At 44.4% G+C, this 20240-nt stretch overlaps 1 pseudogene; it reads left to right on the top strand.

Moving 5' to 3' along the window:
- The first annotated feature begins 2192 nt into the window (after window positions 1-2192).
- Window positions 2193-3154, top strand: LOC143774751 (olfactory receptor 5P64-like; annotated as a pseudogene).
- The last annotated feature ends 17086 nt before the right edge of the window (window positions 3155-20240 follow it).

Genomic DNA, 20240 nt, shown 5'->3' with positions numbered 1-20240 from the left:
AAATTACAGAAAAGGTTGAAATAAGAGCCACAGAGGAAAGCCTATTGAAGGTCTAGGGTGCCCTATTCTTACTTTCACCTACCTAACGCGGAGGTTGGCACCCTAGACCCTACGCAGTGGCGCCCCCACTCGTCGGCGGCTATCCCTAACTAACCACCCTAGCTCTCCCTATATTAAAGGAAAGAAGCAAAAGAGAGCTGATCATTCAAACCTTACGGATGGACTGTGCGTAACCAAAAGATCCATTTACATTCTCTCTGCAGTATGGTTTGATCCCAATTACCTCCTCTTATGGGAGGTCTAATTCTATCAATACCAACAAACTTAATCTTGTTCTCATTTCCCTCATGTTGTCTATTGATGTGGTTAGCTATGGCTGTGTCTTTTTCATTTTTTATGTCACGTATATGCTCTCTAATTCTTCTACAAAAATTCCTCTTTGTCTTTCCTACATATTCTAAGCCACACTCGCATGTAGCCTTATACACTATTCCCTTGGTTTGACAGTTGATGAAGTGTCTAATCTGATATATTCTGCCTGTGTTATTACTGACAAAGGTCTTACTTGTCTGTATCGAGGCACACGCTTTACATCTCCCACACTAATAGCACCCCGCTGGCTGCACACCAAGCTAAGAGTGACCCTTCGGACTTTAGTAGTGGCTATGGACAAGTCTATCCTTTATGGATTTTCCTTTTCGAAATGTAATTTGAGGAGTGGTATTAATAGTATCCTTAATGTCTGGATCCATACACAGAATTTGCCAATGCTTCTGTAAGACTTTTCGGATCTCATTAGCTCCATTTGAAAATCGTGTAATGAAGCGTGTGGTACCCTCTTCCAATTTTGGGGGTTGTTGTCTTAGGAGATCAAAACGTTCCTTCTCCAGTGATGATTTATATGCCTCATTTAATATATGGTCCGGGTAACCTCTTTCTTGAAACCTTTTTCTCAGGTCATCCGCTTGCTCCTTAAAACTGTTAATATTGGAGCAATTGCGGCGTAGTCTTAAATATTGGCCTTTGGGTATACCTCGCTTGAGTGGTCCGGGGTGACTACTCTCCCAACGTAGGAGAGCATTTGTTGCAGTTGGTTTACGATAATTTTTTGTCATCACCTCTCCATTCTCCCCTTTTTGGACCAAAACATCGAGGAAGGCCAGACTATTACTGTTGCTCTCACATGTAAAGTGTAAACCCAAACTGTTGACGTTGAGACCATCAACAAACCCACAAAATTCAGATTCAACACCCCTCCATACCACAAAAATGTCGTCCAGGTACCTTAGCCATAGTACCACCTTGTCTTCCAGGTCACTCCACATGTCACTGAAGACGATCTTTTCCTCCCACCAGCCCAGGAGCAAATTTGCGTACGTGGGTGCACACGGGCTACCCATCGCGGTGCCCCTGAGCTGGTGGACGTACTTCTCGTCGAATAGAAAGACATTATTCGTAAGACAGAATTTAAGAGCTTTAAGTACAAACTCGTTATGTCTGTTATACTGTCGCCCTCTAGTCTGTAAATAATCAGCTACAGCCCTTATACCAACATCATGAGGGATAGATGAATATAATGCTTCAACATCAATACTGCAATGGATCATATCTGTTTCTAGAAAAATGCCGTCCAGTCTCCCGAGGAAATCCGTCGTGTCCCGCACATATGAATTTAGTGACAGAACAAACGGTCTCAATACTTTGTCGATATAAAGGCCCAGATTTTGTGTTACACTGTTAATGCCAGCCACTATGGGTCTCCCCTTCAGGGGATTAATCCCCTTGTGGACTTTTGGCAAACAGTAGAACGTGGCCATTACAGGATGTAGTGGGGTTAAAAAATTGGCCACTAAAAACAAGTGATCTTTTTCATTTTTATCAATCACCCCCAGTTCGAACCCTTCATTCACCATGGCACACAGATCGTTCATAATAACACTACTGGGATCATGAGAGAGGATTTCATACCCATTGATGTCTCCAAGTAAGCTCATACACAATGACTTATACTTAGTTGTATCTAGCACAACCACATTTCCCCCTTTATCAGAGGGCTTGATTGTTATACTCTGATCACTCTCGAGATTCTTAAGACTATTGCCCAATATTCCCCGACTTTATACCTGAACTTGAATAAATACTCATAATTTTTAGGAGAAAATAATTCTTGGATACTTATTGATATATAAATGATGTGTGATGTGAATAAGACCCAAGTCACTCAGATACGTCTTCTTGGATTCCAAAGTCTATCCAAATACAAACCTCTTCTATTCCTTCTGCTTACCCTGAGTTACATATGTATACTGGGAGGGAATCTTCTCATTATCCTTCTAGTGACCATCATTGACCACCTCAAAACTCCAATGTTTTTCTTCCTGAAGCATTTATCCATAGCAGATGTCTTACTGACCACCAATGTTATCCCCATGATGTTAGGCATTATGTTTGTTGAGGAAGGAGTTTTGTCCCTTTGGGGTTGTCTGATACAGCTTTATTTCTTTGGTATATTTTGCACTGTTCAATGTTTTCTCATAGCCGTCATGTCTTATGATCGATATTTGGCCATTTGTCATCCGTTACGATATTCCTCACTAATAAGTCCAGATCTTTGCCTTCGACTTGTTATCGGAGCCTGGTTTTTGGTCATTGTGCTAATTTCAAGTGAGTTTTTTGTTATTATTCAGTTTAACTTCTGTGGCTTGAATCACATGGACCATTTCTTTTGTGACCTTGGTCCCTTAATGGAATTGGCCACTTCAGATATTTCCAATGTAATGCTGCAAGACTTTGTTTATGAAATCTTTATGCTTTATTTCCATTTGTTTTTTTCATTCTTACCTACTTTTGCATTTTCTTTACAATCCTTAACATTTCTTATGGTAGAAGAAAAGCCTTCTCCACATGTAGCTCCCACCTGACCACAGTATGTGCATATTACGGCACCATAATCGCAGTCTACATGACTCCATCTGATGAGAGCTCATCCAATATTAACAAATACAGATCCCTGTCGTATTTAGTGGTGACACCATTGATGAATCCCATTATCTACAGTCTGAGGAATAATGAGATTAGGAGAGCTATGCAAAAGATGAGATACATTTTTTTAAACACATTGAGTTTAAATGTTCAGCTTACTGGTAATATGTGAAGTTCTTATTCAACTATGAATCAAATCGTTAACCAAAGCATTGTTTTCAATCCATTAGAAGTTGTATTGCAACTAGAGATAAGTAAATCAAATAAAGGCAAATTAAATTTTCAGCAAATTTCACAGAAAAATGGATTGGTCAGAATCTACTATTTTTCTGATTTGATTCCTTTTAATTCAGCAAAATGTCTTCTGGCTGATCAACATTTTAGTGTTTTGAAGAAGTAAAAATAATAAAATAATATGCAAACTTCACCCACCACAAAACTACTGATTCTGCACTAGGATGTGGACAGTTATCAAAACGTAGGTAATTAATATTAATGGCCTTCTGGCACCTTTATTTCACATATAATAAAGTTCGGAATCTTATTTCCAGGCCAAATTCGATTGAATCTCCTAAATGTGAAATATGAATAGTTCACAAACAATATATCTGCCTTTATTTTATCCTAGTGTGTCCTCCTGGAACTCAGCATATTTATGGAAGATTCTCCTATGTTATGCTTTTGTAGCACGGCTGTCCTACTTGTTCGGAGCCAGCTACCTGATCATTCCTGCCAGCCTGCACCACCAGCCTGCAGATGACTTTATGGCCCTAACTTATGGTTCCCTGAGAAAATTCAATAAATGATTAAGTTTGGAGATCTGGTAAATGGAGGAGCTTGCGCTAAGCTTGTCCATGGTAGCCATTTTAGAGAATGCATATTTTTGTACTATTTGCGAAATGAATTCTGTTCTAATTTTATTGCTTACCAATGTCAAGGATCCATGAAAACATTTCAGCTTTTCTGTAATTTGGAGTTGCATTCTTATCTTAGTTACATTTTGACCATTGCAATAGATACTACAGAAATTGAAAAGTCTGTGGATAAATTAAATTGTATCTGGTTTAAAGTAAGATAAAACTTGGCGAAGATGCAGGGTAGCCAGGCCTCAGCTGCTAATAAGAGACATTTTAAGGACTTAAGCTTTGAAGTTGGGAACAGGAAGAGTCACTCATTGTCCATGAGTAGGGTTGAGCGAAACAGATCGGCCAATTTCAAAAGGCGGCCGAGTTTTGGGAAAGTCGGGTTTCGTGAAACCCGACCCGATCTCACTGTGGGATTGGGTCGGCCGTCGGCGATCTTCGCTGCAAAGTCGGGTTTCGTTTTTTATATATATATATAATATATATATATATATATATATATATATATATATATATATATATATGTCATTGAGACACATATATACACTCACTGGCCACTTTATTAGGTACACCTGTCCAACTTCTTGTTAACACTTAATTTCTAATCAGCCAATCACATGGCGGCAACTCAGTGCATTTAGGCATGTAGACATGGTCAAGACAATCTCCTGCAGTTCAAACCGAGCATCAGTATGGGGAAGAAAGGTGATTTGAGTGCCTTTGAACGTGGCATGGTTGATGGTGCCAGAAGGGCTGGTCTGAGTATTTCAGAAACTGCTGATCTACTGGGATTTTCACGCACAACCATCTCTAGGGTTTACAGAGAATGGTCCGAAAAAGAAAAAAAATCCAGTGAGTGGCAGTTCTGTGGGCGGAAATGCCTTGTTGATGCCAGAGGTCAGAGGAGAATAGGCAGACTGGTTCGAGCTGATAGAAAGGCAACAGTGACTCAAATCGCCACCCGTTACAACCAAGGTAGGCCTAAGAGCATCTCTGAACGCACAGTGCGTCGAACTTTGAGGCAGATGGGCTACAGCAGCAGAAGACCACACCGGGTACCACTCCTTTCAGCTAAGAACAGGAAACTGAGGCTACAATTTGTACAAGCTCATCGAAATTGGACAGTAGAAGATTGGAAAAACGTTGCTTGGTCTGATGAGTCTCGATTTCTGCTGCGACATTCGGATGGTAGGGTCAGAATTTGGCGTAAACAACATGAAAGCATGGATCCATCCTGCCTTGTATGGAGCATCTTTGGGATGTGCAGCCGACAAATCTGCGGCAACTGTGTGATGCCATCATGTCAATATGGACCAAAATCTCTGAGGAATGCTTCCAGCACCTTGTTGAATCTATGCCACGAAGAATTGAGGCAGTTCTGAAGGCAAAAGGGGGTCCAACCCGTTACTAGCATGGTGTACCTAATAAAGTGGCCGGTGAGGGTATATATATATATATATATTTATATTTGCTTCAGCGCGATATATGTGAAAAGCCGGTAATTCAATTGCCGGCTTTTCATTTCTCCTGCCTAAACCCGACATGATATGAGACATGGTTTACATACAGTAAACCATCTCATATCCCCTTTTTTTTTTGCATATTCCACACTACTAATGTTAGTAGTGTGTATGTTCAAAATTTGGGCGCTGTAGCTTGTAAAATAAAGGGCTAAATCGCGGAAAAAATTGGCGTGGGCTCCCGCGCAATTTTCTCCACCAGAGTGGTAAAGCCAGTGACTGAGGGCAGATATTAACAGCCAGGAGAGAGGCCATGGTTATTGGCCCCCCCTGGCTACAAACATCTGCCCCCAGCCACCCCAGAAAAGGCACATCTGGAAGATGGAAGATTCTGGCACTTGGCCACTCTCTTCCCACTCCCCTGTAGCGGTGGGATATGGGGTAATGAAAGGTTAATGCCACCTTGCTATTGTAAGGTGACATTAAGCCAGATTAATAATGGAGAGGCGTCAATTATGACACCTATCCATTATTAATCCAATTGTATGAAAGGGTTAAAAAAACACACACATTATTAAAAAGTATTTTAATGAAATAAACACACAGGTTGTTTTAATATTTTATTGCTCTCTCAATCCAGCTGGAGAACCTCGCTTGGCACAATATACATACCCTCTGATGAACTGTCACGTCCAACGAGTTAATCCATCTGAAGGGGTTAAAATATTTTACAAGCAGGAGCCCTGCTGATGCAGCTGTGCTCATGCTTGTAAGCCCCGGCGAATGAAGGAAATGTAGGTCAATGACCTATAGTTACCTTCAGTCGCGGTGATGCACCCCTGCTGGATGTCCTCATGAACTGCAGCCTGGGAACTTTTTCCCACGCTCAACGTCATATGAGGACATCCAGTAGAGGGCGCATCACCGTGACTGAAGGTAACTATAGGTCATTGACCTACATTTCCTTCATTCGCCGGGGCTTACAAGCACGAGCACAGCTGCATTAGCAGGGCTCCTGCTTGTAAAATATTTTAACCCCTTCAGATGGATTACCTCGTGGGACGTGACAGTTCATCAGAGGGTATGTATATTGTGGGTTTATTATTTTGCCAAGCGAGGGTCTTCAGCTGGATTGAGAGAGCAATAAAATATTAAAACAACCTGTGTGTTTATTTCATTAAAATATTATTTAATAATGTGTGTGTTTTTTTAACCTTTTCATACAATTGGATTAATAATGGATAGGTGTCATAATTGATGCCTCTCCATTATTAATCTGGCTTAATGTCACCTTACAATAGCAAGGTGGCATTAACCCTTCATTACCCCATATCCCACCGCTATAGGGGAGTGGGAAGAGAGTGGCCAAGTGCCAGAATAGGCGCATCTTTCAGATGTGCCTTTTCTGGGGTGGCTGGGGGCAGATGTTTGTAGCCAGGGGGGGCAATAACCATGGACCCTCTCCTGGCTATTAATATCTGCCCTCAGTCACTGGCTTTACCACTCTGGTGGAGAAAATTGCGCGGGAGCCCGCGCCAATTTTTTCCATGATTTAACCCTTTATTTTACCAGCTACAGCGCCGAAATTTTGCACATACATACTACTAACATTAGTAGTGTGGAATATGCAAAAAAAGAGGGATATGACATGGTTTACTGTATGTAAACCATGTCTCATATCATGTCGGGTTTAGGCAGGAGAAATGAAAAGCCGGCAATTGAATTACCGGCTTTTCAACATTATCGCACTGAAGTAAATATTAATAAAGTATGCTTCCCCATTGACTTGCATTGGGTTTCCTGTTTTGGCCGATCCCCGACCCCGACTTTTCAATAGGATCGGCCAAGTTCACTCGACCTGACTTTTGAGAAAGTCGGGTTTCGTGAAACCCGACTCGATCTCAAAAAATTAAAAGTCCCTCAACCCTATCCATGAGAAATATCCAACTTAAAGTTCCTTCTCTCCAGCTGCTTCCTAAATGTATCTGCCCTTTTCAAAGTATCAGTGTAACTAACCTTGAAGTTTTCTGACTGAATCTTCTTGAATCTTTGAAAATACCAAATGTATTTCACAAGTTCCTGCTCAAGTGATATCATGCTGTGTTTCACCCAGTTAGAGATACATTCAAAGATAACTTGCAGTATGAGGTGCTGAGAATCCTGGATTCTCATGTGGTGGGATATTCCTTACAATATGTGGTACAATGAAAAGGTAATGAACCAGAGGAGAGGCCCAGGATTTTAGCAAGTAACATCAAAGCCAACGAAAAAATTGATATACTGTTTCAGGACAAATATTATTCCAAAGGTAAATGTAGCACTCTGGCCAGGGGGTCCCAGTTCTAAGGTGAAGGGGGTCCGGGTTCCGCCTGTCCACAGGCATCCCCTAGTCTTCGAAGTCCTGCTCACCCACTCCACACTCCGATGAGAACGATTCCCCAGGCTGCAGCGTCTGTACGGCATGCCTCCTCTACTCCCTCACTTACTGGTTGCAGAGGAGCGAGCATAGGGTGCACGTTGCTGTCAAAGCATTTAAAGGACCAGTGCAGTCTTTTTCCTGAAATGCTCTCTCAGCCAATCGTGATGAGATCTGAGTGTATTTAAGGTCCTCACTTAATTTTGTAGGTGCTTGGGCAATTTGGTGTTGTATTCCCTGTTGCCATCCTCAGGTCTTAGACCAGTGCTTGTTTGTGCAGTCTTTTATCTTGCTTAACTTTAAAACTCCATGTTTTCTTCTAGTGCCGTGTCCCATCCATCCGTCATCTGGCTGTGGACTCTGTCGTTACTCTCCGGATCATCTGGTATTCCTCCTCTGGTTCACAAGACCTCCCGTTCCCTTCTCCAAGTGTGCCTCATTCCCTCTCGGGTCTGACCGTTTCACTTGAGTCTCAATAGTTGTATCTGAACAGTCCCTATAAAGGGATTCACTTGCCAGTGCTCTCTTGGAGGAATTCTGTGTCTCGGTCCATAGTGTTTTTCCTGTCGGTCAAATTGATTAAAGTCACCAATCAAGTCTTCCATTTTATCTTATGTCCTTGTCCGGCTGGTTCCTAGAGTTCAGTTTCACAGAATAATCTGTGGTTCAGTGGTGACCTATCCCCGTTCCGAATACCTCGGCATGACAGTAAAGATTCCCCTCATATAAAGGGGGGCACCATCACATTTCTTCAGCTACCTGCTCTTGTGATGTCTTCTCTTGTTAGAAAGTGTTGTTATCATTTTGCTAGTGATGCTCATGATAGGGGAGTTATCATGACCAGAAACCAGTTGGGTATAAAGACATCCTTCTTAGTAGTTCTGAATTACTGTTAGGAGCTGATAGAGAAAGTTTTTCTAGGCCAGATTCACATTGGTTTGGTTTCTTGACTGCACTCTTGGTTCTGACCAAAATATCGCCTGCCAGCCTGCACCAACGGTAAGCACCTTACTTCTCAGCCTCTACACAGGTAAAGGTCAACGCAACCTTTGGAATCTGGTAACTGGAGAGGCTTTTACTAACCCTTTCTGATGCAGCCATTTTAGAGGTGTCACATGACCACTGACAGAGCCTTATCAAAAATGTACATACCCCAGCAGAATTTTTGTTTTGGCCTTTTGTTTCTGAGAATATAAACGATACACCAAAACTTTTTCTCCACTCATAGTTAGTGGTTGGGTGAAACCATTTATTGTCAAACTACTTGTCATGGCCTCCGATACTTACCTTCCTTCTCCCATCCCTCAATGCGTTCCCGACTTGGTCCCTCGCCACTCTTCATCTGTCTTCTCTGGTTCACGGCGCATCAGCACTTTGCGCATGCGCGGTCGCGCTTCCTCCACTGCTGGGTTCCCTGGGAGGTCGCGACCTGATGGCTCTGCCCCAACATGGAGGCGCCCATTGAATATTCCCGGCATCTTCTGAGGTAAGGCGCCTGTGCTTCTATGGTGTTACTCTGGATTCATTGCCAGCGCTCTCTTCAGTTCTCAGGCTGCCCTGTTTCTCTGCTGTGCCTGCCCTGTGTCTCTGCTGTGCCTGCCCTGTGTATAGTCTAGACTTCCAGTTCTGCCCTTATCTTCAAGTCTCTACTATTTTTTGTTTCCTCTTCTGCGGCATCGTACCGTTCAGTGTCTGGTTCCTGGATTCCCACCATCTCCCATATTTCCAGTTCTTTCTTTCCCAGCACCTGTTCACTCCGTTCAGTCCTCAGTCTCTTCTCTTGATATGCCTATAGTCGCCCCTTTGGCTCTAGCTGTTGTGTCTCCATCTCCCTTGGGCCTGCCCCTAATGCTCCCTGTATAGGCAGTGGTTCCATTTGGCCCACTCTCCCTCTGGGGCTCTAGAGCCACGACCCAGTGGGTCCACTCTCAGGTTCCTATTTAGAACCCTAATACTACTGTGTTTTCTCTTTTCAAATCATGATGACAACCTATAACATCTAAATAATCATGATCAAAAATTCACATACCCTGGTGATTTTGGGCCTTATAACATGCACAGAAGTTGACACAAATAGGCTTCAATGGCTACTAAAGGTATCATCCTCACCTGTGACCTGCTTACTTGTAATCAATATGTAAGCATAAAAGCTGAGTGAGTTTCTGGGATCCTGACAGACTCCTGCATCTGTCATCCAGCCACTGACATTTCTGGATTATGAGCCATGGGGAAAGAAAAAGAATTGTCAATGTATCTAAGGGAAATGTTAGTTGAACTGTATAAAATAGGAAAGGAATACAAAAAGATATCCAAGCAACTGATAATGCCAGTCATCAGCATTCAAACTGTGATTAACAAATGGAAAATCAGGGGATCTGCAAAATGAAATCCACAGTAAGGTAGACCAACAAAAATGTCATCTACAACTGCCAGGATAATTGTTCGAGATGCAAAGAATAGCTCACAAATAACATCAGCTGATATCCAGGACTCTCTGAAAACTAGCCTTGTGGCTGTATCAAGATGCACAATAAGGAGGCACTTGAAGGTGGAGGCATGGTCAAGTCACCAAAAGAAAGCCATTACTGTGCAAATGCCAAAAGGTATGTCACCTTCAATACACAAAACAGCACAGAGAAAAGCCTCAAAACATCTAGAACTAGGTAATTTGGAGTGATGAGACCAAAGTTGAACTTTATGTCCAGAACCATAAATGTTACATTTGGAGAGAGGTCAACAAGGCCTATGATGAAAGGAACACCATTCCTACTGTAAAGCACTGAGGTAGATCACTGATGTTTTTGGGATGTGTGAGCTACAAAGGCACAGGAAACTTGGTCACAGTTGAAGGAAAGATGAATGCAGCACGTTATCAGCAAGTACTGGAGGCTAGTTTGCACTCATCAGCCCGCAAGCTGCACATGAGACGTACTTGACCGTTACATCATGACAATGATACATACCACAAGGCCAAGTCGACCTGTAATTGGCTACAGCAGAGCAAAGTGAAGGTTCTAGAGTGGCCATCTCAGTCTCCTAACCTCAATATCATTGAGTCTCTCTTGAGAGATCTCAAGCATGCAGTTCATGCTAAACAGCACAGGAATTTACAGGAACTGGAGGCTTTTTGCCAAGAAGAGTGGGCAGCTTTACCATCTGAGAAGATAAAGAGCCCCATCCACAACTACCGCATGTTAGAGGGGACAATACACGGTATTAAGAAATGTGGTACGTGAACTTTTGATCATTTGTTTGTTTTGGATTGTCGTTATGATTGAAGAAGAGAAAACACAGTAGTTTGACAATAAATGGCTTCACAAAACTACTAACCATGAGTGGAGAAAATGTTTAGGTGTTATCATTAATATTCTCTGGAAAAGGCCAAGAAAGCTAAAATTCTGCCTGGTGTTAGGGATAGCGGAATGCATTGATTAAATATAGATGTTTTTATTGGTGCGTTCGCAGCCCAGGGTCCACAGTGCAGGAAAAACCTGCTGCTAGCAAATGACGGCTCTATGTGGCGGTTAAAGCGAACTCTGTTACTTCACAGAGTCACACGGAAAAAAGACGCTGTGCCCTGTTAACTCCACAGGAGTTCACAGCTAACTGCCGAGCTGAAGGCAGTCTGTGGTCATGCAAACATACAATCTCCTCACCAGAGGAGCCGGTATTCTAGGGACTTATTTCAGCCGGGGCCCTAGATCCACACACACAATCTCCTCGCCGGAGGTGCCGGCATTCTAGGGGCTTATTTCAGCCGAGTCCCTGAACACACATAAATGTGACCACACTGGCACATGCACATAACAGATTTGATACTAGCGCATGGCTGTGCGGCCATGTGAGCCTTATATAGCTGCAGCAAGTAAAAGACCTTCCTAGAAGGACCAATGAGAGACTGCCATACCTGAGCATGTGACCCTAGATCTCCACTGAGAGATCTTGCCCTGGGCATGCTCAGTGTGTGCAGAGCAGGACTTAGTCCTAGCACCTACAGGACCTTCCTGAAAGGAATAATGGACTTAGCTGCAGTATCTGACCATGTGACCCTCGATCCCCACTGAGAGATCTTACTCAGGGCATGCTCAGAACGAGAAAAGCAGGACTTAGTCCCAGAAGCATCTGCTTGCCGCTGCCCAGCACTGACTTCAATGTCAGAAGCAGGAAAAGCAGCAGTAACTCTTTGTACAGAGTGGGACTGAGCAAGACGCTGGGACCGATGTCTCCGCTGAGTAGGCTCCACTTCGGCAGGAGAAGAATGGGAGACCACAGCGGAGATGGCCCGAGATTCCCCCTGTGCAGAGGCGGGAACTCGACCCCTAACATTACCCCCCTCTTAGGGCCCCCCTCCTTGGGCCTCGCTACGCTCAAAGGCGGCAATGAGCTGAGGAGCCTGAATGTCCTCTGGACCATAACCCCTCCAATCCACCAAATAAAATATTTTGCCACGTACCATCTTGCACCCCAAGATAGCGTTCACCTCGTAATCATCCGAAGATGAGCCCGATGTCCCGGCAGATGACTCAGAAAACTGGGACATGTATACGGGCTTTAAGAGGGACACATGAAAGGTGTCAGTGATACCCAGGCATGGAGGAAGGGCCAGACGGTAGAACACAGGGTTAACCTGTTCGAGGACCTTGAAGGGACCCAAGTAGCGAGGTGCAAACTTAGTGGACTCAACTCGCAGCCTGATGTTACGGGTGGAGAGCCACAATAAATCGCCAGGAGCAAAGATCGGAGCGGGGCGCCGATGTTCATCGGCAGAGGACCTCATTCTCTCCTTGGAGGCCCGAATGGCATCCTAAGTGTGGTCCCAAATGTCCCGTGCCTCCACAGCCCAGTCTGCCATCCTGGAGTCGGCAGAAGACACGGGCATAGGCACAGGAACCCGCGGATGCTGACCGTAATTAAGAAGGAATGGAGTCTGACCAGTTTAGTCGGCTATGGCGTTGTTAAGCGCAAACTCCGCCCAAGGTAGCAAGGATTCCCAATCATCCTGCCTAGCAGAAACAAAATGTCGCAGATATGTGACCAGAGTCTGGTTGGCCCTCTCTACCAACCCATTCGTCTCGGGATGATATGCTGAAGAGAGATTCAACTCAATGCTGAGTAGATGACAAAGCTCTTTCCAGAACCGAGACGCAAACTGGGGACCCCGGTCACTGACAATTTTGTCCGGCATACCGTGTAGGCGAAAGACATGTTTAATAAACAACGCTGCCAGAGCCCATGCAGAAGGTAGCCGTGGAAGAGGCACCAAATGCACCATTTTGGAATAATGGTCGGTGATCACCCAAATAATGGTGCAGCCACAGGACTTGGGTAAGCCCACCACAAAGTCCATCCCGACCATCTCCCAGGGCCTGTCTGCCACCGACATGGGATAAAGTAAGCCAGCTGGCCGTTGTCGAGGAGACTTATTTTTGGCGCAGGAGACACATGCCCGAATACAGTCTACAACGTCACGGGCCATATGTGGCCACCAGTACGTCCTCGCCAGAAGCTCAGATGTCCTTTTGGTCCCAAAGTGTCCACCCACCCTGGACGAGTGAGCCCAAGAGAGAACCTCCGGTTGCAAATTTGCTGGCACGAAAGTCTTACCCGGGGGCACAGACTCTAGCGAAACCGGAGCCACAGTACTCAGACTCTCAGATGGGACAATAAGCCGAGGTTCCTTCTCCTCCTCATCCGCTGATGACACTATGGAGTGGGAGAGAGCATCGGCATGAATGTTCTTCTCCCTGGAGAGAAAATGGAGGGTGAAATGGAACCGGGAGAAGAACAGGGACCATCTGGCCTGGCGAGAATTTAGCCGCTGGGCAGTCTGAATATAGACCAAGTTCTTGTGGTCGGTGAAAACTTGGAAGGGAAAACGAGCCCCCTCCAAGAGATGTCTCCACTCCGAGAAGGCCAACTTCATAGCTAGCAACTCCCTGTCCCCGATGGAATAATTCATCTCTGCCAGTGTGAAGGTCTTAGAGAAGAAGAAGCAGGGATGCTTCCGACCTTGAGCATCCTTTTGGAATAGGACTGCACCAGCACCGACAGATGAGGCATCCACCTCCATTATTAAAGGTTTATCTACATCGGGGTGATGTAGAATGGGAGCACTAGCAAAGTGGCACTTAATAGAGAGGAAGGCCTTGGAGACCTCTTCTGACCACAACTTGGGATTTGCTCCCTTTTTGGTGAGGGCAACCAAAGGAGCTACCAATGTTGAGAAGTGGGGAATGAACCCCATAAAGCGATGCACCACTTTGAGAGAATGGGGTTCTTGCCAGTCCATCACAGCCTGTAGCTTGGCAGGATCCATAGCCAATCCTTGGGCCGAGATGATATAGCCCAGGAAAGGCAAAGACTCCTGCTCAAACACACACTTCTCCAACTTGGCATAGAGGGAATTTGCCCGTAGGAGGTTGAAGACTTTGCACACATCTCTCCGGTGGGAGTCTATATCTGGAGAGTAGATGAGAATATCATCCAGGTAGACTACAACTGAAGTGGAGAGCATATCCTGGAAGATATCATTTACAAAGTCTTGGAAAACGGCGGGGGCATTAAAAAGCCCAAAGGGCATCACCAGATATTCATAGTGCCCATCCCTGGTGTTAAAAGCCGTCTTCCATTCGTCCCCCTCACGGATGCAAATCAGGTTGTAATCACCCCGCAGATCTAATTTAGTAAACACTCTTGCTCCTCGAAGCCTGTCAAAAAGCTCAGATATCAGGGGCAGAGGGTACTTGTTCTTAATGGTGATGGCGTTAAGACCCCTGTAATCTATGCATGGACGTAATTCTCCGTTCTTCTCCTGCACGAAGAAGAAACCAGCCCCTGCAGGTGACACAGACTTGCTAATGAATCCCCTTGCCAGATTCTCCTGGACGTACTGAGACATTGCCTCTGTCTCTGGGAGAGACAATGGGTAGACTCGACCCCGGGGAGGCTCAGCACCAGGCAAGAGGTCAATAGGACAGTCATAGGGGTGGTGAGGCGGAAGAGTCTCCGCAGCCTTTTTGGAGAACACATCCGCATAGGGCTAATATTGCTTGGGGAGAGAGGAGAGATCTGCGGGTACCTCTGTAGTAGCAACCTGAACGCATTCCCTCTGACATCTACCCCCACAAGATTCACTCCATCCCAAAATCCTGCCTGTGGACCACTCAATATGAGGAGAGTGGTACCGTAGCCAAGGTATCCCTAAGAGGACCTCATCAATTCCCTCAGGATTGACGAGCAGAGATAGGCAAAGGCAGAAGAAATAAAATAGCCCTCCGCCCCAGAATCCATGCAAAGGTCTACCGAATGAGTGGATGGGCCAATGGTAATTGTCCCCTTAAAGGACAATTTGGAGGCAAATGTCGCCGTGTCTAGTGAACCTCCACCTACTACCACTAGACGCTGATGTTTCCCCAATCGCTGAGGACATCTGGTGGCAAGATGTCCTGACTGCCGGCAAATATGACAGACCCTAAGTGCACGAGTGGTCCATGACTTAGGTCCCGCTCGTAGCACCTCCATGGCCTCATGTGACTCGGGTGCCTGGACCGGAGATTCCAAAGGTTTGGAGAAGGTGGGAGCCAGTCGAAACCTCTGCCTACACTGGGCTTGCTCTAACCTCCGCTCGTTAAAACGGAGGTCAATACGAGTAGATACAGCTATTAACTCCTCCAGTGTGGCGGGAATCTCACTAGTGGCCAGAGCGTCCTTAACATGGTCAGCCAGCCCCCTCCAAAATATAGGGATGAGGGCTTTATCCGACCACTCCAGCTCAGATGCTAAGGTGCGGAAGTGGATGGCAAAATGGCTGACCAAGGATGAGCCAATGCCAACAGTTGGAGCGCCATATCGTGGGTGACTCAAGGTCCTAAAAAGACCTGTTTCAGAGTGCTCAGAAACAGCGGAGCACTCTGCACCACATGATCGCCACGCTCCCACAGCGGCACAGCAACGCCCTGTCCGACAGGAGAGACATAATGAATCCCACCTTTGCCCACTCTGTAGGGAAACGTGCAGCCAGGAGCTCGAGGTGTATAGAGCACTGGCTCACGAAACCCCTACAAGATTTGCCATCACCAGAGAATTTTTCTGGCAGCGGGAGGAGAGACAAGGTCGGAACAGGAGTAGCAGTGGACAAAGTTGCTGCAGCCACGCTAAAAGCCTGGACAGCAACTGCGGTAACATCCACAGCTGAGGTTATGCGCTCGAGAGCCACCAACCTACCCTCCAGCTGCTGGATGTACCGCAAAGATTGCTGTTTGTACGCCATTGCTAGCCAGACCCTGGCACTAGTATTATGCTAGGGCTAGCGGAACGGACCGAGTAAATATAGATGTTATTATTGGTGCATTCGCAGCCCGGGGTCCACCGTGCAGGAGGAACCTGCTGCTAGCAAATGACGGCACTATATGGCAGTTTAAGCGAACACTGTTACTTCACAGAGTCACACGGAAACAAGACGCTGTGCCTGATAACCCCACAGGAGTACACAGCTAACTGCCGAGCTGAAGGCCGTCTGTGGTCACGCACACATACAATCTCCTCACCGGAGAAGCTGGTATTCTAGGGGCTTATTTCAGCCGGGGCCCTAGATCCACGCACACAATCTCCTCGCCGGAGGTGCTGGCATTCTAGGGGCTTATTTCAGCCGAGTCCCTGAACACACATAAATGTGACCACACTGGCACATGCACATAACACATTTGATACTAGCGCATGGCCGTGCGGCCTTGCGAGCCTTATATAGCTGCAGCAAGTAAAAGACCTTCCTAGAAGGAACAATGAGAGACTGCCATACCTGAGCATGCGACTCTAGATCTCCACTGAGAGATCTTGCCCTGGGCATGCTCAGTGTGTGCAGAGCAGGACTTAGTCCTAGCACCTACAGGACCTTCCTGAAAGGACCAATGGACTTAGCTGCAGTATCTAAGCATATAACCCTCGATCCCCACTGAGAGATCTTACTCAGGGCATGCTCAGAACGAGAAAAGCAGGACTTAGTCCCAGAAGCGTCTGCTCGCCGCTGCCCAGCACTGACTTCAATGGCAGAAGCAAGATAAGCAGCAGTAACTCTTTGTACAGAGTGGGACTGAGCAAGACGCTGGGACTGACGTCTCCGCTGAGGGGGCTCCACTGCGGCAAAGGAAGAGTGGGAGACCGCAGCGGAGATGGCCCGAGATTCCCCCTGTGCAGACGCGGGAACTCAACCCCTAACACATACCACAAGGCCAAGTTGACCTGTAATTGGCTACAGCAGAGCAAAATGAAGGTTCTAGAGTGGCCATCTCAGTCTCCTAACCTCAATATCATTGAGTCTCTCTGGAGAGATCTCAAGCATGCAGTTCATGCTAAACAGCTCAGGAATTTACGGTAACTGGAGGCTTTTTGCCAAGAAGAGTGGGCAGCTTTACCATCTGAGAAGATAAAGAGCCCTATCCACAACTACTGCATGTTAGAGGGGACAATACATGGTATTAAGAAATGTGGTATGTGAACTTTTGATCATTTGGATGTTTTGGGTTGTCGTTATGATTGAAGAAGAGAAAACACAGTAGTTTGACAATAAATGGCTTCGCAAAACTACTAACTATGAGTGGAGAAAATGTTTAGGTGTTATCATTAATATTCTCTGAAAAAGGCCAAGAAAGCAAAAATTCTGCTGGGTATGTAAACTTTTGAGCACATCTGTACCTATCATCTTGTTTCATATAGTTGACAATGTTTGTAAATAACTTTGCATTTTTTTTAATAAGAAAAATAATTCACAATTGGTTTTCAAAGGTTTTCAAAGATGGGACTGGGGATTCCTGTACAGGGTAATGACAAAGATATTTTAGACAATTGTTGCTTACAACAAATTAGCAATTTGGGATGACCCATCACTACTCCAGCATGGCTATGTCCCGGTGCACAAAACAAGCTCCATAAATATGTGTTTTCCACAATTTGGAATTCTACTGTAGAAACATAATTTGTGATTTCAAGCCAGGGTCAGAATGGGATTTAAAGTCAGATTTGTAATTTGAGAGCAAATAGTCCACAAACACAGGGACAGGAAGAAGAAAGGCTATAGAATGTGAATAAAATATATATTTTACTATAGGTTTAACCCCATTACCCCCAAAGGTGGTTTCCACATTAATGACCGGGCCAATTTTTACAATTCTGACCACTGTCCTTTTATGAGGGTATAACTCTGGAATGCTTCAACAGATCCTGGTAATTCTGACATTATTATCAAACAGCATTTTGGACTTCATGATAGTAGTAAAATTTCTTTGATATTACTTGCGTTTATTTGTGAAATAAATGGAAAATTGGAAAAAAAATTGAAAATTTTGCATTTTTCCAACTTTGAATTTCATGCCCTTACAACACAGAGATATGCACAGAAGATACTTAATAAGTAACATTTACCACATGTCTACTTTATATCAGTACAATTGTGGAACCAATTTTTTTTTTATTAGTGAGTTATTGGGGTTAAAAGTTGACCAGCAATTTTTCAATTTTTACAACACCATTTTTTTTTAGGGACCACATCACATTTGAAGTCACTTTGAGGGGTCTATATGATAGAAAATATCAAAAAGTGACCCCATTCTAAAAACTGCACCCCTCAAGGTGCTCAAAACCACATGTAAGAAGTTTATTAACCCTTCAGGTGCTTCACAGGAATATTTGGAATGTTTAAAAAAATGAACATTTAACTTTTTTTCACAAAAAAATTATTTCAAATTCAATTTGTTTTCTTTTCCCAAGGGTAACAGGAGAAATTGTACCTCAAAAGTTGTTGAACAAATTGTCCTGAGTACGCTGATACCCCATATGTGGAGGAAAACTACTGTTTGGGCGTATGGCAGAGCTCAGAAGGGAAGGAGCACCATTTGACTTTTCAATGCAAAATTGGCTGGAATCGATATAGGACGCCATGTCACGTATGGAGAGCCCCTGATGTGCCTAAACAGTGGAAACCCCCACAAGTGACATCATTTTGGAAAGGAAACCCCCTAAGGAACAGCCAATCACAGCGATCGTGGTTGTGGGAGGTCGGCGACACCCCCCAGGATGATGGCACCATCTAATCAGAGGTAAGATGGCACCGGAATTTTAATGCAATCACTGCAATTTTGGTCGCAGTGTCACATTAAAAAAAATGTAATATTCCGTCCGTGGTCAAATAGGTCAAGGTCACATGGACAGAGTATTATGTCCAATGTGAGAAAGGGGTTAAATAAATCTGAATGTATCCACTCAGTTGCTTCAATTTAAATACAAATAGTGACATCTCAACTGAGGAGTCCCCATTCCAGGCAGATGGAAGAGAATACAAAGGCGGACACCACCAATATCACAAAGGTCAACCTAATGCATACAAAAAAAGAATGAAAAATAGAGAAAAGAATATGGAAAATACAGGGGCCTCTAGAAAAATGACCACTAATTTTATTAGTACAAAACTGCATGCAAAAAAGAGCAGATAATAAAAACATTTAAAAAGTGCAAAGCCTAGATATCCTAGCTAAAAGCCTCCTGATAATGCATTGGTCACCCTAATCCATCATACAGCACAAGCATGTGAACACATGACTACTATACATCCAATACAATAATAAATACCCATCACAATGTGCTGCTGTATACAAAAGAAATAAGGGAGAAAAGCTTACATAAATAAAAAATGTATGTCATGTGAAAGATGGCAAAACCTGATTAAATGTGCAAAATCCTTACAAGAAATTAAGTGTAAAGGCAACATCACAAAAAATGCATCTGCAAATAAACACACAAAGGATGAAATATCCAAATGAATATTATAATGAATGAATAGTTAACAGATCTATACAAAAGATTAATAGGGACATTTCCTCTGTTAACTCTGTCAGTACCCTAGGATGTAATGCATCTGGACCAGGAGATGTAAATTCATGTAAATTAGCTAAATGTTCCCCTGCCATCACTCTATTTATGGATTGTGTGGATTATTTTATCCATGGCACCGTGAAGATCAGTTGATGTTACAATTGTTTTCTTAGAGAACTGTCATGAATCCCCAATGGCTAGGGATAGCACAGGATAAGCAAGTATAATAAATATCGGACGAGCTCTAAGGTGATGGAACCTGGGCTGACCGTTCCCCTACGCCTGACAAACGCAACTAGAGATAGCCAGGGAGCGTGCCTACGTTGGTTCTAGACGCCACGCACCAGCCTAAGAGCTAACTAGTACTGCAGAGAAAACAAAGACCTCACTTGCCTCCAGAGGAATTAACCCCAAAGATATAGTTGCCCCCCACATGTATTGACGGTGAAATGAGAGGAAGGCACATACATAGAGATGATGTATATAGCTTTAGCAAATAGAGGCCCGCTGAAAACTAGAAAGCAGAATGACACAAAAGGGGACTGAGCGGTCAGCAAAAAACCCTAATCAAAAAAACCATCCTGAGATTACAAGAACCCATGTGCCAACTCATGGCACATGGGGAGAACCTCAGTCCACTAGAGCAACCAGCTAACA

Source organism: Ranitomeya variabilis, chromosome 5, assembly GCF_051348905.1.
Source record: "Ranitomeya variabilis isolate aRanVar5 chromosome 5, aRanVar5.hap1, whole genome shotgun sequence".
NCBI classification, from domain to species: Eukaryota; Metazoa; Chordata; class Amphibia; order Anura; family Dendrobatidae; genus Ranitomeya; species Ranitomeya variabilis.
Note: the sequence above shows the minus strand (reverse complement) of the source record. Positions and strands in the feature narration are given on the sequence as shown.